Consider the following 14422-nt stretch of genomic DNA (forward strand, 5'->3'; position numbering starts at 1 on the left):
AATGCACAACATCCAAGACTGTACACAAGATTTTTAGGTGGAAACCTTCCATAGGAAAAACCATCAAACACTTCTTAATATAGGTCTTCAAAATTTACATCAATTAGGAAGCTCCAACTTCCAAGATTTTCGGCATCAACTGAAGGAGGCTCCAACTCCCTGGTTTTTAAGCTCCAACTTGAAGGATGCTCCAACACCCTAGTTTACCATCTCTAACTGGAAGGATGCTCCAATGCCCTGACTTTACTAGCTCCTACTAGAAGGACGCTCCAATGCCCTGTGCAGGCTCCAACTTGCCCTAGCACCACCTTGCCGTCTTAAAGTGTTCTCAGGCTCCAACTTAAAGGAGACTCCACTCTCATGTCGTGTACCACCCTGCCATCTTGCTCAGCAAGCTACCAACCTACCATTTGCCCTAAAAACTCCAACCTTCAAGTCACCACGATAGACCATGTTTCATATATTTTCAAACTGGATCCACCTATGCTCAATAATAATACAAAATGAACTGTAATATAACTTCTGCTTAGTAGTCAAATTTGCTTCTGCTTAAGATATCAAATTGTTAAGTTTAGGTATGTTCTATGCTTAGAGAAATTTATTTCAATTTTCACAGTTAGCTCAATATCTTTTCCAGATTAGCAATCACATTAGCGTTAAAGTAAACTGTAAATAGAACATAAATATAAATCGCAGAAGACAAGCCAAGACAAGAGGACAAAGATGTGGCGCTAGCCAGGGACAAACCTCAATGTGGGAAAACCCTTGATCAATTCTTCTTATATGTTCTTCAATAGTTCAGCACACAGAGAGAGAGAGAGAGAGAGAGAGAGAGAGAGAGAGAGAGTAGATTTACAACAGAAGTCAACACGTCGACTTTCTAGATAAGAGAATAGATCATCTCTACATGAGATCAGTTGAAGACATGCTGCTTCAACTGATTCTCCAAGGTGACTCCTTCACCTATCATTGTGCTGCATCTCGTCCACATGCTGCACTGTGCTGCACTCGTCATCACAGCGCTGGACCTAATGACCATGCTATGCACTTCATGCTGATGCTCCTATCACTGTGCTGCTCCAATCACTAAGCTGCTCTCATCACGGATTTGCACCCAATGTTGCACTCATCACTGATCTGCACTCAATGCTGCACTCATCATCACTACATCCAATATGCTGCTTTACACTTACCAGTCTTAGCTGCTTGCTATGGATTACAGCCTAGCAGAGCAGCTAGACTCCTCCAAAGTGCAGTCAACTAACCATCATAATGTCTGCCTTGATTTGTCTGCAATTGTCCTCTAAGGGAAGGCTGTTTGCCTTCCACAAGACTGCCCTCCATTTATTACAACATGTATATATCTGACATGACATACATCAGACAGAAGATGTCGCTGTCATGTGTTCACTAGATAACATACAACCTAGAGAGTAGACTTCACTGTTTCTTCTTTATGACAGTGAATTCCCAGTCCTTAACTCATGCCTTGTAACAGTTTTATCTACAACACTATGTTGTCATCTACAACACACTTAGGCACCTACAATTAGTCCATGTTGTCATCTCCAACATGCTTAGGCACCTACAACACTTAGATCCATGTTGTCACCTACAACATACACAAGGACTCCTTGTGTTGTTGATAAGGGTTGCGTATTGTAGACAAAACAACAACTAGGTATCCATGATTAGACTGCGGATTAAGGCCTTTGTTTGTTGTTCATTAGGCCTCCTTAGATTGCGGCTAGTGCACCTTATTGGATTGTGTATTAGGGCCTTTTGTACGCTGTTCATTAGGCCTCCTTAGATTGCGGCTAGGGCACCTTGTTGGACTGCGTATTAGGGCCTTTTGTTTGCTGTTCGTGGATCTCTATTGTTGTTTCTAAGGGCTGTCCCAAACTCTTCTAGAACAACGTATATATATGGGTATGATAGGCTGCGTTAGAGTCTGCTGTTTAGGCCTCCTTCATCATACTAGATCTCCCTTCCTTTCTGCGTCTAGGGCTTCTTCATTAGGGCAGTGTAGATCTCCATTAGGGCAGCGTTATCCCTTAGAATCTCTCCTCCTACTAAAACCCAAAGACAAGTAGAGAGGAAGAGATCCCAAGTGAGTGTGTGGAAATGACTTGAAGGCCACCTCTATTTATACTAAAACGTTGAGCACAAGTGGGGTTTGTTTGTTTGCTGGCCGACCTTGACAAATTGTCCCATAACACTAATAAATTCATATCTCCATGAATACTTATTGGAATCAGAGGATCTTTAGATCAATCCTACACCTCTCGATGAGAGGGATCCAAGAAAAATATCAGCTGCCATTAATGACATGACCCACATGGAGTTTGGCCCTAGTTGTCAATTTTAACACTCCCTCTCAACTAGGGAGAAATCCATCCGCTGATCCATATGTCTGACTGTACTATCTCTGCCATCAGTGCCCTGCCCTGCTCAGTTCTGCTTTGTTGAACCATGAAGAAGAAGAATTGATCGAGAATGTCTCATACCATTCTCTACTGACCCAAAGTCAGTTTCATCTGAAGAGAGAGTGTGTCATATCACTCTTACTGACCCGAAGTCAGTTTTATTGATCCTAGATCAATATCATAAGATAGTGTCTCAAACCGCTCACACTGATCCCAGATCAGTTGGAGGTCATCATAGCATAGGGAGTACAGTATATACAACGATGCGTTCATCAATAGTACTACTATGGTCCCTAATCCCATTTCCCTGTTCATTGATAAGATGAATTGTACTTCCCATGAGTCTTAGACTGCATGGGTAGGATGCCTCTACAGGAGAACTAATCATCCTATCCCACAGGAGAACTAATCATCTTGGCTCATAGGAGAACGAATCGTCCTGGCTCACAGGAGAATGGATCATCCTGTGCCAAAGTCGCCTCGGGGTATCACAGGGGAAGGCTGAGCTATTCACCCTGTACACAACGCACCATTAGGGGAGGGTGAGTCGCCCTATGGTCGTGTGTTGCTCCAGTAAGTACCCCAAGCCCCCCAGAGCTCCCAGAGCTCAATTCATGCAACATGCAAGACCCTTATACGAAGGTCTCTCAACTACTCCAAGTCGTTTGGGAAAGTCACAGATTTGACCTTTTGCTAGGGCTTTGACAAAATCTCTGCGACCTGTACATCAGTCTTAATGCGATGGAGCCTCCTCACTCATCGACTTACCATATCCTAGATAAGGTAGCATCTGATGTCTATCTGCAGGAGCAATCATCGAATACAGGATTCCTCAACAATCGAATCCCCCCTGGTTGTCACAGAGAATTGCAGTGGTGACAACTCACTGAAGAGCTTCCACAAGTAGACAGCTTCACACGAGATCATACTCGTAGCTATGTATTCGATCTCGGCGCTGCTTATAGCAACCAACTTCTACTTCCTGCTCATCCATGATATCGAAGCAGAATCCAAAGAGAACCAACACTGAGAAGTGCTCTAGTGATCCTCCACACTGCCTGCCCAGTCAACATTCGAATAATCATGCAGCTTCATAGTTCGGCAGTGTATCTCAATCCATGATAGATTGTGCCCTGAAGATATCTCAGAAGATTCTTGGCACCAATCCAGTGAGGCTCAACCAAATATGGGCTCACCATGCTTACTGCAAAACATATATCCGGACGGAAGTTCACCAAGAACATCAATGCAAATGAGTTTACGAAACTCAGAGGCATTTCCCAAATTTGGTTCGGCATCATCACCATATAAATTCTAAAAGTTAAGATCCTTGAGGTAGTCACGGGCTTGCAGTTTACCATTCCGTATTCGGAATCTGACTCCCTCTTACTTCTGCGAGTGAGAGGGTATGCACCTATCAAAAATAGGTCGTTCTTAGAAGGCGCCGGTATGAGAGGTCTATCATCCACAACCTTCAAACAATGGTTTGGATCAGTTTCACTCTTAGTGAATCTCAGCTTCATTTGACAGCGATCAATACTTTCATATCAAACCCGGGGTGATTTGCTTCAAGCCATAAAGGGCTTTCTTCCACTTGCATACATGAGATTCCTGATCATGAATCACAAACCCCTCGGGTTGTTTCAAACCTGTGGACCTGCTACATGAGGGGAATGGTCCTCTTGTAAGATATTCCTTCGGTACATCTTAGACATGTACCTTCATGCTCTTTTTGAATTCAGGCATCTCAGTCACTATTTGACTCACATAGGGTAGGGCCCCACAATAAGTAGACCTCCAATGATATAGATGAGATGTGTCAATTGACATGGTCCCCATTGGACCATTCTACAACTTGGTACAAATTGCCAATCCTGAACCCATGAGTAAAAGCATCTTTGAAAATTCTATTTTCATACACGTACCTTTCCATCGATGAATGCCACCCTTTAACCTTTGACTTCCATTGCTGAAATGGACATTAGGTTCTTCTTGTGATCAGGCACATGAAAGAGATACTATAAATGAATCGAGTTACCCTCATTCAATTGATGGGTAATATTTCCTACACCCTTTCCGGGATAGGTTGCATTGGCTCCAGGTATAATCCCACATTTGTTTCCATCTCTACCAAATTAGAGAGAGCACCCTTCTATTTGTTGAAGTGCTTTGGAGCACTACAATCAATAAGCCAGATTCCCAAATAATCTGAAGGACAGGGCCAATACCAGATAACGCTTCTTTATCTTATCAGAAACAACATTTGATTCTTCATACCTGGGGTTCCTTGCTTTCTCTGAAGAGTTGGTCGTGTCCTTGATGACTTGCATTACTTGTCATTCCTTTGATCATTGAAGATGTCCCTGGAATGATTGTTATCATCGTCAAGTGATGTGTCCCTGCCATTCAGACACTCCTTCGCATAATGGCCAAACAAGTCATCTGCCTTTCCTTCCATCCTTAGATTTGGACTTCCCAATGAAGTGATCTTTAGGTAGGTCATCATAAGCTTCCATTGCGTCATTCTGATAATGTTCTCTGCTTCGATTTCACCCTTGGTGAATTTGAAGAGGGATGAGGAATCCATTGATCCTTTTGTCCTTTCCCAACTGTATTCGGTGATTGCTCTTTTACTCTTGCTTGGGCATTGTCTTCACCTCAGCTCCGACACCATGTTAAGTTTAGGTATGTTCTATGTTTAGAGCAAGTTATTTCAATTTTCACAGTTAGCTCAGTATCTTTTCCAGACTAGCAATCACATCAGCATTAAAGTAAACTACAGATAGAACATAAACATAAATCACAGAAGACAAGCCAAGACAAGAGGACACAAGATGTGGCACTAGCCAAGGACGAACCCCAATGTGGGGAAACTCTTGATCGATTCTTCTTATATGTTCTTCAATAGTTCAACAGAGAGAGAGAGAGAGAGAGAGAGAGAGAGAGAGAGAGAGAGAGTACATTTACAGCGGAAGTCAACACTTCGGCTTTCTATATAAGAGAATAGATCATCTCTACATGAGATTAGTTGAAGACATGTTGCTTCCACTGATTCTCCAAGGTGACTCCTTCACCTATCATTGTGTTGCATCTCGTCCACATGCTGCACCTCACCGTGCTGCACCGTGCTGCACTCATCATCACAGTGCTGGACCTAATGACCATGCTATGGACTTCATGCTACTGCTCCTGTCACTGTGCTGCTCCAATCACTGAGCTGCTCTCATCACGGATCTACACCCAATGTTGCACTCATCGCTGATCTGCACTCAATGCTGCACTCAACATCACTACATCCAATATGTTGCTTTACACTTACCAGTCTTAGCTGCTTGCTATGGATTACAACCTAGCAGAGCAGCTAGACTCCTCCAAAGTGTAGCCAACTAATCGTCACAATCTTTGCCTTGATTTCCCTGCAATTGTCCTCTAAGGGAAGGCTCTCTCTGCCTTACACAAGACTGCCCTCCATTTATTACATCATGTATATATCTGACATGCCATACATCAGATTGAAGATGTCGTTGTCATGTGTTCACTAGGTAACATACAACCTAGAGAGCAAACTTCACTGTTTCTTCTTTATGACAGTGAATTCCCAGTCCTTAACTCATGCCTTTTAACAATTTTATCTACAACCCTATGTTGTCATCTACAACACACTTAGGCACCTACAACACTTAGTCCATGTTGTCACTCTAGCACCTACAACACTTAGATTCATGCTGTCACCTACAACATACATAGGGACTCCTTGTGCTGTTGATAAGAGTTGCGTATTGTAGACAAAACAACAACTAGGTATCCTTAATTAGACTGCGGATTAGGGCCTTTGTTTGCTGTTCGTTAGGCCTCCTTAGACTGTGGCTAGGGCACCTTATTGGACTGCGTATTAGGGCCTTTTGTTTGCTGTTCATTAGGCCTCCTTAGACTATGGCTAGGGCACCTTGTTGGATTACGTATTAGGGCCTTTTGTTTGCTGTTTGTATATCTCTATTGCTGTTTATAAGGGCTGTCCCAAACTCTTCTAGAACAACGTATATATATGGGTATGATAGGCTGCGTTAGAGTCTGTTGTTTAGGCCTCCTTCATCATACTAGATCTCCCTTCCTTTCTGCGTCTAGGGCTTCTTCATTAGGGCAGCGTAGATCTCCATTAGGGCAACATTATTGCTTAGAATCTCTCCTCCTACTAATACCCAAAGACAAGTAGAGAGGAAGAGATCCCAAGTGAGTTGTTGGAAATGACTTGAAGGTCACCTCTGTTTATACTAAAACGTTGAGCACAAGTGGGGTTTGTTTGGTTGCTGGCCAACCTTGACGAATTGTCCCATAACACTAAGAAATTCATATCTCCATGAATACTTATCAGAATCGGATGATCTTTAGATCAATCCTACAACTCTGGATGAGAGGGATCCAAGAAAAATATCAGTTGCCATTAATAAGATGACCCACATGGAGTTTGGCCCTAGTTGCCAATTTTAACACAAACTCTAGCTTTATAAACCTCTGCTCAAGTTACATCAACATGTTATAAATCATTCAATCATATAACCCTGGTTCAATAATACATTTGGCCATATAAATGCTGACATAACCCTTGTTCAATAAGCAAGTTAGAAGCACTGCAAACCTTGGCACATATCATCTACCAATAACACTATGAAACACTAGCATTGATCAACAATCCTAGGTCCAAGCTCAACACATCAACTTTGCTCAACGATACATTAACTGCTATAGGTAGAAACCCTAGCCAACACCCAACAACTTAGCAACACATGCTAATTACCAAACCTTAGCAATATGCATACATTGACAGTCTCTCTCACATGCTCTGCCCATCATACACACTCAACAACAACTATGACCAACATTATATCCAACTGATAAACCTCGACAACAATATCATACATACATCAATAATGCCTCATTCAACTCACCAGAGATCAAACCCTAACTGCATACTCATAACAACAACAATATGGACATTGTCCTCTCAGACTCTAGCAATCTAGTATTCTCATGATAGTACATGGCAAAAACACCTCAACTCACGAACTTTGCTCATCAAATGTATCAAACCATAATAGTACTATAAATTCTCATTGTCATCCCCCCTGCATCAACAATTCTATTAACAAAATCTGAAACACAATAACCTCCAGGGAGCTCTGTCAAATACACTTCTCATGCACAACAAAACACTTTGTCACAGGCTCTAATTTGCACTGCTATTCACACTTGTGACACATAAAAACCTCAGTTACTTGAATTCGACCCATGGAAATAATATTGTAAACTGATGATCGACCCACCGCATTAGAGCATAGTTATACACATTATTCAATTCACTTCACACAGAGATATTTGATCCTTATCGCACACTAAGAAACTTTTGACCATAATTTGCTCATTATTACTTCCTCCACATGTAGGCATCTATTTAAACTCGGATTACTTAGACCATAATTGATCCACGTGGATTTGAAACACACTCAGGCGAGGGCAATTGAATCCCAGAGCATAGTTATACAAATTATTCAATTCACTTCACACAAAGATATTTGATCCTTATCGCACACTAAGAAACTTTTGACCATAATTTGCTTATTATTACTTCCTCCACATGTAGGCATCTATTTAAACTCGGATTACTTAGACCATAATTGATCCACGTGGATTTGAAACACACTCAGGCGAGGGCAATTGAATCCCTTCAACAAATTAATAACTCATTACTCTGCCTCCTACTGGCAATGTGATGCTCATATCACACTCTCCATCCACAAGCAATCACATCTCTTTTGTTAATCGAATTTGCGTCTTACCCAATGCACAACTCGTCAATCCTTCATATGTAGGAGACTTTTCACAAGAGCACACACACTGTTACTGTGTCTCAAACAACCACATATTTACCATTACACAAATCGACCAATGCTCATCACACACACACACAATATTGATCCATTGATATTATACAATAGTCAATTTGACGAGTTTGTAGGAGATCATACAAGTGCAGACTTATGTAACCATGAGTTTGCAGGGTATTCAACCAAGAGAATACAACTCTTTGACCCATATTAGGACCAAAACAAAGATTATGTATCGATCTATCGTGACCAAGAACTGGATCGTCGACAAACAAATTCCAATGTTGTGAGACAATGGATCACCAACGACTCTATGCGACAAGATCTATACTTTTGTAGAGAGAGATTACTCGCATGCAAAACTCACAGAATTTTACGCAAACTGAACAATGCACCAAAACTCGTCATTCACCACTGCGATCAAAAGATGTCACAAGTGACCATTGTGCTTGATTTAGATTTTGATTGCACCAAAAATCGTAATTACAAGCCCAGAGATTCTCTACGACCATTTCTTGTTAGGTATTCTTATTGGTTGCCTCCAATTGCGCACATATAGAGAGAAACAACGTGTTGTGTCAAATACCATTCTCTGTTCTGCTATGAGTAGTCTGTAGATCAAGATAATGACCAATGGAATCTGCCAACGAATCAAACAATATCCAAACTAAACCACAAAACATTCGAAAAAATTCATCACTTGGAGCCAAATGAAGCAAACTTAGCAGTGGACTTGAACTTAAGCCACATACTAGGTACAAAAGCAATTACGATACAATAATATAGGCCCTTGGTTGAGTTTGAATAAATAGAGTTTAGGTGGTGATGGACATAAATAGGCCGACCTGCTCGTAAAATAATTTTCACAACCTCCGCCCTGAACAAGAGTTAGTTTGACCATAAAAAATTCCTCCTTTCGAGGTTGATTGTAGATCTTTGATTTATGATTGCAAATCTTATGGCCATAGATCACATAAATTTTATTATTTAAATCATACTTATATTTAGCGCGACCAAGGCCATTGATGAAACCCTAATTTAGGTCCATGTGACCCATGTGCTCATAATTTTAATCAAATAATTTTAATCCATTTTCAGTATGAATATGGAGAGATGCTTTTCATCTTATATCAATAACTCAACTTGGGGTACTTTGACCATGATCTTGGGGCTCCATCTTTAGGAGGGCACAACTCTTCATCCAAGAGGACCCACATGGTGTACAATGTATTGATGGAAACAACATGACGAGCTCTATCATCTGATGATGGAATTACCTGCAAATTTACCGATATTCTCATTCAATTTCCTTGTGAAATGCGAGGCATCATAACCACACTACAGGAGAATCTTAACCTTTCAGGGCTTCTTGACAAATGGAGCTTCCAATTAATGCAATCCATACATGAATATTAAGAGAATTCATGGGAAATGTTGGCATTATTGACAACACCATTCAACAATGCCCATGAAGCCCTATGATAAGGGGTTGATTTGTTCCAGGGAACGCTAGTATATTTTTATTTATGGTTGTTAGTAAATCTACTTTATTGTTAACTGGCATGGATTTATTTTTGGTGGGTATGATGCCCAAAGGGACTTGTGATAGACACTTGATTTGTTCTTGTGAATGCTACTGTGTTCTCACTTGTGCTATGCCATTTTTCTACTTCACTTGATGGTTTGTATGAGTTTATTTTTAGTGATTGAGATGCTCAGGAGGACTTGCAATAGGTCATTGGTTTGTTTTTGTTGACATCATTGAGGGGTGGCATGGAATTATTTTTAGTGGGTGTGATGCCTAGGATGACCTACAATAGGTGGTTGATTTATGCGAGTAAATGATAGTGTGTTTTCACATGTGACTTATGGAGGATTTATTGCATTAAAGTCTAGTATGCGATCTATATTTCAATAGGTGTGATGCATAGGAGGACTCATGATGGATGGGTGATTAGTTCTAGTGGATGGAGTGTCATGATCTTGTGAGAGGCATGATTGACCATTTGATTGTTTGTTGATTTTCAGAGCCTGTGAAGGATTGATTAATTTTGTGATAGATTGATGACTATTTCTTGATTTGTTTTGGTTGAGTTGTGATTGGAAGTTTTACAAGAATGACATCCTTGCTCAATTTTAGTGATTGTTACTGACATTATACATTAGGGATATTATTGGTTGTACATCTTGTACATTTGTGAAGAGATTGATCATGAATGTTATAACTAGTGTGATATTATGCTATTGGTGATCTTGTGCATTTGTATTTTGGTGGTGGAATTAGTGATTGATTCCAAGCTTGTAGTTTATGGGCGTAATGCTAAGTACCTATGATAGGGTTATTGCATTATTTTAGGTGTAGGGATTGACAATGATGATACTTTTGCTTTAAGATTCTCTTAGTAAGAGGGAGGTGACTTTGTTGAGGTTGTTGCTTTAGTTGTAAGAGATTTTTTTGAGCTGTGTGAGCGAAATTCTCATGTTTATAGTTTTATGATGGCCCTTTATGGGTTTTTGTTAACTTTTCTCTCAAGATTAATGTTTCCAGAATGATGAGTTGATATGGATGGAGATTCCATCTTATGCTTTCGATGATTTGATCCACTTGTCCTTGTCTTGTTGGAGACGTGATTGTCTTTGCATGATGTCCTAAACAATTCTTAACGTGGCGCTAAGAGATGTTGGCTAGTGATGATGACTTTATGTTGGAGTTTGATAGACTACTAGCGATGTCTTCCTTGTTGTGGAGTGATTTCAAAGTTCAATATGAACTAATTATCTAGGGTCATGTTCCTCAATATCATAGATGGTTATTGTTTATTTGGATCCCTAGTAGAGAGGAAGAGGAAGCAACTTGGATTGGTAGGGTAAACCAAGTTGTTTTATTGTATTCTCCTTGCAGGCTCACCTTTTGAGGGTTGAGTTGTAGAGTGCATGGTTGGTTGCTTGCAAAGAGCGTTACCTTTGTGAACAATGATTACTTGGATGTTGAGGTGTGTGAACTTGTACTTGTGGGTATGACACTGAGAGTAGGTATGATATTCACTCATTAAGGAGGAATATTCTTTCAAGGTTGTGTAGGCACCAGAGTTGTAGTTCTTAGTGCTTATGTTGATTCAAGAGTTGTATTACGGAAACCAAGCACATAAAGAAATGAAAAAAACTCAAAGGAGTTCTTTGTATTGAGTAAATAGTGAGTAAACAAAAGCTTTATTGTATAGGTTATAGTGGATTCAAGTCAATCCACTTTATGAATGTGGGATATGTTGAAATACACATTAGAGTGAAATAAGACATAAAAATCATAAAATAAACTAAAGTCTAATTGACTTTATTAATGCCTAAGTCTAGTAACTGGCCATTATTAAACTAATATTTACTTTAATACCCTCCTTTAATGGTCATCTACTAACTGCGCCAAGCTTATCTCGGAATTTTACATATTTTTTAGGACCCAAAGCCTCGATGATAATGTATGTGGTTTGATCCTATATAGGATAATATTGAAGCTGAATAGGGCCATATTCTACAAGTTGTTTGATGAAGTGGTAGTGTACATCAACATGTTTAGTACACTTGTGGAAGACTGGATCCTTGGAAGGTCTCATCACCCCTTGGTTGTCACATAAAAAGGGTGTTGGCTCTGTTCACTGCCTCTGCATATCTAAAAGCACCCTCTTGAGCTAAACTACCTTGCATGCTTCTTTAATTGCTCCTTGATATTTTGCTTCTAGTGATGAAAGGGCTATTGCATGTTGCTTCTTGTTGGTCCATGTGATTACACCTATGCCAGGCTGAAAACATATCCATAAATGGTATGTTTGTTTGTTTGTTTATTTTGTCATCAATACAACTTGCTCAATATGAATCCGTACATCCACACAACCTAGGGTCTTTGTTTATACAAATTAAATTAAGTGCCCCTTTCACATATCTTAGCACTCGCTTTGTTGTTCTCCAATGCTCTACCTTTGATGCTGTTATGAATTTGGAAATGAAGGTCACAACGAAACTCAAATCAGGTCTATTGGTAGTAAGAGATATCAAGGTACCCACTAGTTGCTTGTATATTGTCTCATTAATTGTATGAGAGTCAATTTTGGTTGAAAGTTTCAATCCTTTTGCCATAGGCGTAGATGAGATTTTGTAATATGTCATTTTAAACTTCTCTGACATCTTCTTCATATTTGCCATTTGTCATCCTTTCAAAGGATAGATCTTCAGAAGTGCAACTATTGCTACATAGACTCCCCAATATTCACTGGACAAGGAGTCTTCAAATTACCTTGTTCAGAATAATGTGTGAATCGGCTCTGCCGCCGAATCATCCTTTACATCTTTCATTGTCAATCCATGACCCTTTGACTTTACAAAACTGAAATTTTCTCATTCACTTGATCTCCTTGCTTTTGTTTTCTTCTCCAAACCTTCTTGTGCTTGATGCTAGACATCTCCTTCATCTTGTGTCTGCAATCACAAGCTATATGTCCATAGTTATGACAATTTGAAACACTCTATATGGTACCTGAATAGTGGAGCATTTGACGTATACTTTCTGTTGAAAATGTTATTTTGAAATCTATCCTATGATCCTGCAAATCTGATTCTAGGGTTTTGATAATGTCTGCAATCCCTAGCCATATGCCTGAAGTTAGAAGATGAGAAACAATAACCATTAAATATGTTAGGGTAACTGGATCAGGTGCCTTATCTAGACAATCTTCTGTAGATATTTTTTCTTGGGGTACAACCTTTTGTTGATCCTTGTTCTTGATTACTTCAACATTACTTCTTAGATCACCTTCAATCTTCTTTTGTCCTTCACTTTGAATTGGCCTTTGAGGGATCTTGCAGTTAGGCTTCTTGTCAATCTTGCTTTGCGGGTATCTAGAGCTGTGTCTTCCTTGGATGAAGTTTCACCTATGTAACCAATACTTGTTTTGATGCATGGAGATCTTTGGCAATTGAGAATATTGTCCAAAGTCTGTGTGCTCTTCAACTTTTTATTCAACTTGTCAACTTCAACCTTTAATGATACGATTTCTTCTTCTTGTTTCATGCAATCCTCTTCTTTCTTCTAAATTTGACACTTTTGTTCTTCTTCAATTCTTTTGGCTTCTTCAAGCTGGGTTTTCAGATAGATGTTCTCTTCTTCTAAATCTCTCACCTGATGACAAAACTCTACTTCAAGTGTATTTGGGTCCTCTTAAATTCTCCTTCCTTCTTCCTGCGTCTTTTGCCTTTATCTCTAAGCAGGTAATTTCCTGTTCCTTTTCATTAATGACATGATCCTTCCTTTCAACGTCTTGTATTTGCTGCTTAAGTCTGTTTATTTTTGCGACAACTGCATCAAGTTCCTTTTGCTTTTGATTGACTTCTGCTATAGATTCCTCTAACTGACTTGTCAAAAATATCTCTTTCTTTTCAGCTTCCTGCACTTGAAGTCTTAGAAGGACAACTTCTTCTTCGAGTACCTGATTTCACTTTCTTGCTTTGTTAAGATCACATAAGGTGCTAATTAATTATGCATCTAAATCTACTATTCATTTTTCCTCATCTGCTTCATTTGAATCACAATCATCAACATTTTGACTTGCATGCTTCTTTGAGTAGAGATCATGGAGCGTCTTCCAAAGACTTTTGGTTGATGAGCACTAATTAACTTTGGCTTTTCTAGGGTTTGGCAGAGCATTGAAAATGACATTCATGGCTTTTGTATTATACCTTCTAGATTTGTCGGTAGATGTGTCTCCAGAAACAACATATTTCCATGCATCATATCCTTGACATTGCAAATGGGCTTTCATTCTAGATTCCCATATATCATATTTGGATTCATAGGATTCAGGAACTGGTGGACAACTTTATTTAGTTCATTAGCTGCAACACTGGAGATCTCCTTCGATTATTTTGAATGTTTGGCGGCTTGCTTCTTCGAATTTTCTATCTCCACATTGTGAGATCTGCCTTCTAGCTGATAAGTTGCAATTGAAGGAACCTGCTATGATACAGGTGAATCAATGTTTCCTTCCAATTAGTTAAATTTTAATCTTCAACACCATTCAACAATGCACAACATCCAAGACAGTACATAAGAGATTTTTAGGTGGAAAC

General features: G+C 39.6%; 1 protein-coding gene across 1 annotated transcript in view; it reads left to right on the plus strand.

Annotated features, from left to right (window-relative positions):
• The window catches only part of LOC149210140 (lysine-specific histone demethylase 1 homolog 3-like), a 194092-nt gene that overhangs the window by 30679 nt on the left and 148991 nt on the right, over positions 1–14422 (plus strand). The window lies entirely within an intron of this gene.

The sequence above is a fragment of the Pinus tabuliformis genome, chromosome 1_2, assembly GCF_031772625.1.
Source record: "Pinus tabuliformis cultivar Carrire ecotype Pingquan chromosome 1_2, CPIR1, whole genome shotgun sequence".
Taxonomy (NCBI): Eukaryota; Viridiplantae; Streptophyta; class Pinopsida; order Pinales; family Pinaceae; genus Pinus; species Pinus tabuliformis.